At 41.8% G+C, this 11088-nt stretch overlaps 1 long non-coding RNA gene across 1 annotated transcript; it reads left to right on the forward strand.

Annotated features, from left to right (window-relative positions):
- The first annotated feature begins 99 nt into the window (after positions 1 to 99).
- On the forward strand, positions 100 to 4067 carry LOC102370290. The gene is made up of 3 exons (XR_323171.2): positions 100 to 420; positions 1535 to 1690; positions 3203 to 4067. It is a non-coding gene; the product is annotated as an uncharacterized LOC102370290 (long non-coding RNA).
- Positions 4068 to 11088: the final 7021 nt, after the last annotated feature.

An 11088-nucleotide genomic window follows, 5' to 3' on the forward strand; every position in this document is an offset into this window, starting at 1 on the left:
CGCTGGCCCCGGGCTGGGGGGAAACTGAGGCAGGGGGAGTCCGGGTCTCACGTTCCCCAAGCCCGGGGGTTTGCCTAGCTCTAGCTGCCCCTGCCCCGCTTAGGCAGGGCCGCGTGTGGCACGGGGTGGGCACACACGTGTGCGCAGCGCGGGGGAAACGGCAACTATTGCAAGCCAGAAAACAGAAACCTGCAGCTTGGTGGGAGCAGCCCCCCCCATGGCCACCTCCCTTCCCAGCCTGGGCTCCCCCAGAAACCCGGGAATCAGCAGAGGCGCAGGGGATCCCCTCTCTCCGGAGAAGGCATCCATCCACAAGATGACCAGAAACAGAGCCGCGCACAGGCAAAAGCAGCCAAACACACCAAATCTAAGACGACCCTGAATTTAAGATGACCACCCTCCCCCATCATTAGATTCGAGGTCTGGACTATTTATAGGCACGATGGTTTTGCAGGTCTAGAATCTAATTATTGGCCGGTCACCTTGAATTCAGCCCCTTTCCCCCCCGCTGCTGCAGGGGAGAAGGCAGTGGGGAGGGCAAGTAGCTCAGTTGTGCATGCCACCTCCGCCTCCTCCCCACTTCCCCTGCCAGCCCCTGCTCGGGGCCAGCAGGTTCAGCCCCACTTCTAGCCTGGGGCACTGAGCAGTGGGCTGCACACTGCTGCTACAGGGCTGGGCTGGGGTGCTCAGCACCCCAGGCAAGAGCAGGCACAGTGCAGAGCAAGGGTAATGGGAAGGGAGGGAGAGGGGCAGGCAGGGCAGCAGAGGCTGCATGCAAGGGAGAGATGGGGGAAGAGGCTGCAGGGGGGAGATGGTGGGGTGAGGGGGACAGGCAGCAGCTGGGGCTATGGCTCTGACCCTTGACTAGAGGCTGGAGCTACCCCCACCACCCTCATACTCCATTCTAAAATGAGGGGGGTTCCCCTCATCCTAGAATCAAGTAAATAAATACAGTATTTCTAAATTTCCAGTCAAGTTTGGGGCCCCATTTTGCTGATCATTTTAGGCAGAGTAAACCACAGAGCCTGCAAACTAACAAGAGAAAACATAGGACAAAAAGAAATGTTATCCCCATTTTACAGGGGAAGAACTGAGGTGCAGAGAGATTAGGGGCTGCAAGGAAAGTTTAGAGCAGAGGTGGAAACACAAGTCCCAGTTTAGTGCGTTATCCACATGGCCTTACTAAGGTACTGATTCTAAAGTATAGAGAGGATTTTTTCAAGAACTGTTTCCTTTCAATATGTGACTGTGTGTACGCAGAAAATCGCATATTTGTTTTTTGGCAAAAAATGTAGGCAGGTAGTGATACACTGCTTTATCTGAATATTTTTGACCTGTTTAGATCGAAGAAGACTTTAATCAAAATTGCTTTTGTGAGAGAGAACAAGAAAAATATTTGGAACTTTTTATGATGACTTTTATTTAGGAGATTAGTCGAGCACCAGATCCAAAGCCCCACCAAAGAGAGACATTGCAGAGATTCAGGTATTGCTTATGTTGGCTCATACTAAAGTATTTTTTTCTCCTTCTTCAGACTCGAAGACAGCAAAAGATGATTTGATGTTTGCAACTCCAAATCCCAGAAGAGACAATACCCTGTTGACAGAAAACTATCATAGGATCCTGGAAAAGTCATAGAAATAATACTAGAAGAGACTGGACAAAACACAGCACGTCAAATCAACACCAGGTAAGCTGTGTGTTTATGGGTGCCAACAGGGAGAGTTTAAACTTGAAGAAACTTGTGGTACAGGTTATAGCCTAAGACTGGGAACATAATACAAAGACCCCTTTTCCCCCTTCAGTACAGTTGCTAACCTTACCCCTATTAAGCAATGCTAACTTTTTGAAGTTAGCAGCAAAATCTTTGTCAGGTCTACTGAAGCAGGATCAAATTTTAAATATTTTACAAAAAGTTAGGCTTGTTTTTTCCCCATGCGTGAAGTTTTATACCATTCCCATACCCTGCAGACATTGCTTTCTAGCTAGACCCCAAGTGCACCCGAGCACACTTTGCAAGTGCAGCTCAGCTGTGGTGTAAAAGGCTTTTCACTATCTTAATGTTGCCCAAGCCTAGGAAGAAGTCTAAGGTTAATTTTGCTCCTGGGCACAAGCTTGAATAGTCCCAGAGTCAACTTGTACCGGCTGGAATAGCCCTGTAGATGGCATTGTAATTGCCCAGGTTCACCTCAGTACAAGGCAATCCTGCCAGATTTCTAATACCCCCCAGCAAACAGAACCAGCTAAAGCATTTTTATTCCAGCTATGTCAGGGGTATAGGTTATAGCCATGTTGGTCTAAGGACATAGGCAGACAAGGTTCTTTGGTAAATCAAGTATATTTTATTAAACCAACTAAAATAGTTGGAAAAATTCTTCTTTGCATCCATCCTGGACAAGCACAGACCAACTACAAGCTTCCTCAGCCTAAAGAAAGGTGCTTGCACCTGAAAGCTTCCAAAGAAGAATTTTTCCAACTATTTTAGTTGGTCTAATATTGTATTTGCCCAAATAACCTTGTCTACCTTATTCCAGCTAAGCATTTCCAAAAGAGGAGCCAGGATTTGGCTCCCTATTCCTAATTATTCATATTCTTCTGTCAAAATGAAATAACTCTTTCCTGCTAGAAAATATTCTCTCTCCATATTTTGTAAGTTTCCATTAATCAGCTCAGACAAGCATTTATCACCATGTGATTAAGAAGACTTTGTGTTTTTAGCCTAAACAGATGAATGGGGAACTGGCAGCATAATTGCAGTAAACTGTGGTGATGATGATCTACTGATAGCACAGAAACTCTTCTGTTCAAGGGCTCATTAACAGAGCCAGCCTCAGGGATTTATAAGCAGGCATCCTATTTCGCATCTTTAAAAAAAAATTAAGTTCATAGTCCTCTTCCTAGCAAATATCTTGAAAAGCCGCACAGAATAAACAGCTGAATAGCAATTGTGGGGGTTAAAAGGAATAAGCATCCAGACTGCTTTTGCAGGGAACTTTGATCACTCTTATGTGCCCACCCCACCTAGTAGCTGCCTGAAGAAGTCATTTAAAGTATAGTGCATCCCACCAAATCATCTTGCACACCTCTCCAGAAACCCTTAGGCCTGTTTTATGCAAGATGAGTGGGGGGGCAGGGATGTTGTGCTGTTTTCCAGGGCCATCCACAAATTGCTACATTTGGGACTGTTTGTTACATTTTGTAGCCCTCTGCTTAGGTGGCCCTCTGCTTAGGTGACCTGAGGAAACTGGTGTGAAACAGGAGTGTTTGCCAGGGGGACACACCCTGCATCCACCACCAGCACTGCTAGAAGTACATACAGACTCTCATCTTTATATCTCCAGCAGCAGCTCAGATCAAATGAGCCACTATCAAGTGGAGGCATCTGAATCCCAAGACCTCTGGGCTTAGGCCTGCGCATAGGATGCCTGCCAATGGATTTGGGAGTATCTAAAGCCCTGGGTGAGAGCCTGAGACAGAGGATGCTTGCCAGTTGTAGCACCATACCTGGTGTTTAGAATGATTGAGGTCTGCCTGCTCAATTGATGTGGTTTTTGGAATGATCGAATTCTGCTCAGTCGATATGATTTGGAACTGATTGGGCTTTTTTGACCTGGAACATGAAATATATTAATAAAAAAAACACCCCTGTAATTTTACAGCCTTGCATTGCTCAGAGTTTGAAGCCCTAGTTCTAGGAGTATTGGTCTTCATTTTCCCCTAATCCCCAGTAAAAGGCATTAATTTTATCCCCAGCTAACTGATAACCTTTGCTCTTGGAGAAGCCAGTGCTTCTGGGAAGCCTGTTTAGCTCAAGAACAAAGAGGACTCCCAACTCAGTACCAGAAGGGACCTGACACATGATGTTTTTGAGAAGGCTCTTGTTAAAATGTTGGCAGCACATCACTAATAGACTGGCAGCCATGGGAGATTTTGGGGATAGAAAGGTACACGGTGTTCCCGGGATTTTGTCTTCGTTGAGTATCAAGGACTTACCTCCTTTTAGTTATGCTGCAAGACAAAGAGGGCAAGAATTTTAAACAAAGTAACTACAACGGTGTATGTTAAATGCCTATATAACTGTGTACCTAAATTGTATGCACAACTAATATAAATATCCAAGGAAACTAGGTAACTCTATTAACAAAAAATTAATTATAAGGATCTTTGTTCCCAGTTAACTGATCTATGCAGCAATTTTGAGTGCAAATTAGGCATACTAATCATTATTATTACCATTTAGATCAGAGCCTAGGAATTAAGATTCCTGAGATCTGTTTTTGGTTTTTCTGTTGCGTTTTTCTGTGACACTGTTGTATGGATGGGTGTCAGTTTTGATCTCAATCCTGAAACACCTGCTAAGCCAATAAAACTGTCTGATAATGGGGGCACCGAGAAGGCAGCAGATGTACAGGATACCTTTTGAAGAGCTGGAACTTGGGGAGGGCCAGAGAAAGGAGCTGCTCAGACTTCAGTCTTGTTAGTGCATGCCTGTGAAGTGGAGACCAAGTATTAATTGGGTGAAAGACAAATCTGAGAATGACGCTAAGATCAAACCAGTAATATGCACAAAGGTAACTAGCAGAAAAGAGATAAAATACTGGGTCTCCCCTTATGTTGTCACATTCCCCCACGTTTGAAGTGTGTATTAAACTGACTAAGTCAAATACACTTTGGCTATTTTTAAATGCATCTTGGATTACTTTTAGCTACAGCATGTTGGCTCTGACCAAGGGACTCCAGGCTAGAATAATGGAATTTAGTGAAAGACAAAGATGAGACTGAAAGGAATTGATCGGTCTGAGTGGCACTTGTATAGGTGTTAATAGGTTTCTTTCTGGATTCTCCATTTCTTTAGATACAGACAACATTTGCAGAATCAGACAGCAACTATTTGCAAACAAAGGTAGCTAGAAAGAGAATAGCAAGTACACATTTGGGCATGTAGGAAAGGTGATCGGTTGGCTAGAATATTGACTGGCTTCAGGAAATCAGGGCTCGGTTCCTGGCTCTGCCATTCATTCCTTGTGCTACCCTGGTTTGCTCTTCACCATCAGTTCCCCACCTGTAAAAAGAAGAGCCTTTTCCCCTATATTACAAGAGCATTGTGAGTAAAACCCCCTGAGTGATTTTGAGATGCTCTGATACTATTACTAAGAAGGTCATGTAAGGCTTGTATAAAAACAAAGTATTGAATGGCCACAGCTCAGGTCACTGAGATGCTCTGAATAAAGGCAGGGAATGCTCTGAATGGCCAGAGTTGCCTGTTAAGAGGTATACAGATTCTTGCTACTCACAGAGGGATGGCAAGCTGGCTGTTAACAAGTCCCAGAGATTCATACAGGACTTGCTACCAGCTGACAGTTGAGAAAATAATTAATATTGATTAGGGGCAGGATGCCCTCTGTCAAACACAGGGAGCTCCCCAATGGCAGAAGACAATTCAGGAAAAAGATGACAGAAGCAGAGCTCTAATTGGTGTGACAGGGAGTTAATTCAGATTTTAGCTCTATGGTGAAACAGGTGTCTGAGAGACAATTCAAGTGCAGGCAGACTCATTAAAGGAAAACTCCAGTGTAATAGACAAGATATCCTAATTGCTACATCTAATTAGGAAGAAGAGTAAATTGCTATGAGCAAAACTGTGCATCTGATAGAATATAAACAGATAATTGACAATCAAACAGAAAGCAGCCATCCATCTACATGGACTAGCGATGCCGTGTACAAAAAGAAAAAAAACAGAGAAGCTTTTAAAGTTGTAAAGATCCCCTAATTTGCTAAATGTTATCATAAAGGGACAATGTCAACTTAAATTGGATTCACACTAAAACATTTGGTAAAAAAATACATTTTATAAATTTGAAGACCAATAGGAATATTTTCTTATTTCTTTAGAAAATTCCAATGAAATCATCTTTTTAAGAACAAATAAGCTTGTGTCTTTAAAGCACTCTGACCTGACAATAAAAATGACTATTAAAAAGTGAGTTGGGTGTTCAGCAACCTAACTTAGATAGCTGAAAACAAATGCAAGAAGTATATTCCTTACAAGTGACCTGGATGTTTAAAATTCTTGGGTGTTTAAAAATAAAAAGCATTATGTGCCCTTTCACAGAGAAATATGGACATTAACAAGCTATGGGATCTGATTGGATATAAATTGGCATAATTCTATGAAGTTAATTGGAAGTGTGCTAATTCACACCACCTCAGGATCTGGCTAAGGGCTTTTAAACTGACAGTGTCCCTTTAACCAAGAATGCACATGGGCTTCTTGGTTTTTAAAATAGACTTAGCCTCCCAAGAGCTCGCAATATCCCTGGCCTCTCCCAGGCATTCAAATCAGAGCTGTTTTTGGAGTCCTGTTTTGCATTATCAAGCTGGACCTGTTTCTGAGGAGCATCCATATAAGGGCAGCTTCTACTGAGACAGTGAGGGATCGTTTTTAATATTAGAGATACTGAAACAGGAGCAGATACTTCTAAAATAATTTTATAAATAGATATTAGTAAATATGTGCCTGACTTGCATGCTACAGCTGGCTGGCTGGCTTCTCTTTTGATGCTTCACACCGATGCCTGCCCTCAAAGTCCATCTGCACAAAGATCACTGAAGGGAGAATATTTCCAGTTGCCTTTCTTGCCCCAGTAGGACTGTTTCTGTCACTTTGTCATGTTGAATAGTACCATACTTTGTAAATGTTCCTCCTGAAATAAGTGGGGGCTCTTGCGAAGTATTGGAGTAGTGTAGTGTGCTGCCCAGCACAGGGAGGAAAGGGATCAAAGCCTGACTGAATATTATTTGTCATGGGACATGCCTGCAGAATACATTCCTCACAATTGTGCAGTCAAATCACTTGGAGTGTCGATGTTTGACCAGCTTCTGGGTATAAGTAAAGCCAAGGAACGTGTGCACTGAACAAACCGAGAGTGAGGCATTTGCAATTAAGTGGAGTGCTCATAAATGCATGGGTGACAGCTACAGCCCTGGCTTTGTCAGTAAAGGCACAGGTGAAAGCTCCTGAGTCGGAAGCATATGCCAGGCTTTAAGCACCGGTTCCTGTGCTTTACCTTCTACATCCATCTCTGATCCTGCATGACAATGACAATGCTAAAGTGGCAAAAAATATTGTTTTCCTAAGCATGCATAGCAGGGATACTATAGGCTAGATTCTTTGCTGGTGCATTTGGCATAGCTCCCCTAAAGATATGCAGTTGTACTGACCTCTACTAGCTGAAATCCTGGTCTCCCCTGTGAAGTGGTTGAGGTTTACTTGATTAATTCACTTTCACAGATCATTCCCCATAGTGTTCCTTTAAACTCTGGCCAAATGCAGACCAGGTACAAATGATGCAGCTCCTTTGCCTGAAGTAAAATTGCATCTCCAGAAACCAATGACTTTGGCCAATGATACTTGATGCTGTTAAAAGGTCCTAGAGATCAAAGCCAGACATCTGAAAAAACTGGCTGACAGGCCTGGAGATGGAAGGCCCCTATTCATTCCCACCACAGCAGCAGTACAAGTGTCCCTGCCTGGGTTCTCCAAAGGGAACTATCCTGGGGAGAAAGCGATCTCAGTCTTTCTGTTTAAATGGCCACCTATTGCCATTTATAAAGATATATTTTGTGATATGTGTATACAGAGCACCAACAGAGGATGATGTCTGAGCCAGACTGACTTGTACTGGTGGTCCATAAGCCATTATCAATTTCTTGGACCCAGCCAGTCTCTCCGATGAAACATTTTCTAAAGGGTAGAGACAAGATCTAGATTTCTGGGGCTGACCCTTTCTTGCAAGCTTTATTTCCTCATAAAACAATCATGTTAGCAGCCTTGTGACAACAGGGTATAGCGTGAATTACAGCCCTAACTAGCTCTTCATGAGTTTTGTCATTCAGTGAGTGAATTAACCAACCATTTCAATCCACCAGGGCTGCTTAAGTGACTGAAGCAATGTTTCTGGCTGCTTTATCTTGAACTGAGAGATCTGTGAATGCACCCCACACAACCACAAGTCACTCCAGCTGTATAAAAATGCTGTTAGGTTCTGTGTGCTATGACCCCTCTTTGAGATGGCTAGTTCCAGCTCTATTACATACATCTCTTGCCTCCCTCAGTTTATTACTGGATTTAGAATTTTATTTTAAGAAGGGAAAAGGTGAAGGAGTCCAGAATTGCATTAAGGGATTTTATAGTGTTATAGCTAAGAGGTAATTTGTGAATTTATTGCATTTCAGTGGTTTAGTTGTACACATGTTTTATTTCTAAATTAGATGAGGTTAGCTAGTACTCCTCTGTGAGTACTTTAGTCATTCTTAAAAGCATTGATTCACTTCAAGTCAGAAAAGGTTGTACATTATGGCTGATCTGTTAGGCCGAGATTAGATTGAAATCTATAGATCTCCTGTGTCTTGGCTTGTTAGTGATTGGTAATGGTATTTGATTAATCACTACTGATGTTTCTTTGACTGTTGAGGGTTTGTTAGTATGCTTGTTAATGCTGTGAATTTAATTGGGCTTTATCAGAATATCTCAATTAGTCAAAGGTGTTAATATAGCCTACACACAGCCCAAATTGCCATTATATTTTCTAAACTACATCTATTTATTTACTTGTGGCTTGTGGTAATGTGTTGCAGTGTGAACATGAAGGGAATACCCTGGTTTACACAAAGTCTCAAATTTTACTTACATTTTTACTTAAATTTTAAAGTAAAATTTTTAAAAAATTCATCCCATATGGTAAGCACCTCGTGTTAAATCTAGGAAAATATAATGTTGTAAAAGTGGCTGCTACTATTTTATCCTGTAAATAGTCCTGTACACTCACCTTTTTTAACATATTTTCTGATACAATAGCTAGGTAAATGTGTACAGAAAATAAACTTTTTTACTTTACTGATCTGCTGTTTGTGGCATTCTTTCCTAGGCCCTACCACAGTCCTAGAAGCAGTTTCCTTGGTCTATAGCAAGAGGACAATGCTATGTATAGGAGAGATGATTGATTGAAGTTTGTAGAAAGCTACGTAGATGTGATAAGGATGGTTGAGTTACATGAATGGCAATATCTAGCACCTACACAAACAACAAACTAATCTTCACTGTCCTTCAAATTTTGGTACTGGAGAAAGTCAGGAACAAAGGATTAATGAAGGGTAGGAAAAACCCCCACAAATTTTGAATCCCTATTTCCTGTCATAAGAATTAACCTGCAGTTTTACATGGTCTTAATGTATGAAATCATGGATATACTTTGCACCTGCATACACATGCTGATGTGATCTCCAAATGTTAGCTGAGATTCTCAATACATATAAAATGAAAATTAAAGCAAAGATGCAAAGAAATCCTGTGTCTTTCCTGACAGCATTCCTTATAGACTGCCATTGCAAGTTATACAGTGCAGTAAATCTGTACAGTACGTTAGAGAGAAAAATGAAAGATGTAGCCCAGGCCCTGAGGTACTTACAGTTTAGGATAAGTCATGTGTATTTGAATAATTTCTTTGTAACAAATTGATGATGATAAAAACATCCAGTGTTGGCCTATGTCTGTACTTACCCTGCAGAAGTCTTGGCAGCAAGTAGCAGGCACCCCTGCCAAACTACCCATGTGCTTCTGGTGGCTCCATGCAGGGGCTGTGCTAACAGAGGAAGGGCCCTGCAGCAGCCAGAAAGAGGGGGAGCTACTTGGCAGAGACAGAGACTGGCAGAGAGGAGGGCTCTGCTGCTGCAGAGGAGCTGTGAGTGTGGATGTGCTCAGAGTGTGGCTGTCAGAACACAGCTTTGCTGGTCACGTCAATTAAGTTTTGCACACTACAAGGTAACTTGGATCCAAAGATCCAAGAATACCTGTACAGTTCTGCAAATGAAGAGTGAGTGAGTGAATGAATGAATGAATGAAGCTCAGATCTTGGCATAACTAGACTCATCTGATCAGATGTCTTAGTTCAAAAAAGGAAAGTAATTTATTTCCATTAGAAAAAATTGTCAAAAGAAAACATGTTTTTTCATATGTGACATATCTTGAAATTTAACTCTTAGCCTGCCTGGTGCCTTCCAGGCAATCCAAAGATTTGAGTGCACCTGTGTGTACATAATCTATTCCCCTATCTCCACTGTCTCTCTGATCTTAGGAGTTAAATGCTCACTGTAAAACATTAAACAATACTTTAGCAGCTACAAAAAATGGAAAGCGGCTAAGGGAGTAAACATGCATCTGGGAGCTGAGAACCCCCGGGGTCTAATTCTGCCTGTACCATGGACTCATGTCCATGTATAAAATACTAAGCCTCTACCTCACTTCACCACTCTAAAATGAGTATGATACTTCTCTACTTCGGGGGAAGTTTGGAGGATTAGTCATTGCAGAGAGATTAAAAAATGTGAAGTTGTTGCCTTCTAAATAAACTCTCAGGGCTGAAAATTCTTCATGTTACTCTTGGCATCTAAGCAAGAGCCTCCTCTTAAACACATTGAGTGCTGAGGACAAGTATATGAAGAGAATGGCAACAAGAAGTATAGTACACAATAGTGTACTACGAAACTTGAATAAAGAGAAAAAGTCTGCCTGATTAATCAAGGCTAAGTGCTAATCCCTACTCAGCACAAAATACTGCTGCACCAGGAGTGTTGATCAAAAATCTGAGTTCCAGGGAAAACAATGCAGATCTGAGTTGGGGGACTCTGGAAGAATTTTTTTTTATTAAGAACTTATCTATCAAAAGGAATCTCTCAGCTAGCTGCAGGAATCTGATTACAGAAAGCATGGGATTTCTCTTATGCAAATTCACACCTGCTATAAACTTGTAATAATGTACAAAAATATCCCAATGGTGTTTCAAATATTAAAGGCTCAGTAAGAAGGGTTTTTAAAAAGAGACACTTTACCATAAATATTATCAATTTACCTCTCAAATATTATGACAGTGGATAATTTAGGTGGTACTCTAGTGAAAATAATTGTGCTGGCAGTTTTTTATTTTGAGAACGTGAAGTTGAGTAGTTAGCACAGAAGCCAGAGCTCTGGTGTCTATTCCTGACTTTGTTTCTGATTCATAGTGCACCTTTGAGCAAGTTAACCTAAAA

This window comes from Alligator sinensis, unplaced genomic scaffold (assembly GCF_000455745.1).
Source record: "Alligator sinensis unplaced genomic scaffold, ASM45574v1 scaffold115_1, whole genome shotgun sequence".
Taxonomy (NCBI): Eukaryota; Metazoa; Chordata; order Crocodylia; family Alligatoridae; genus Alligator; species Alligator sinensis.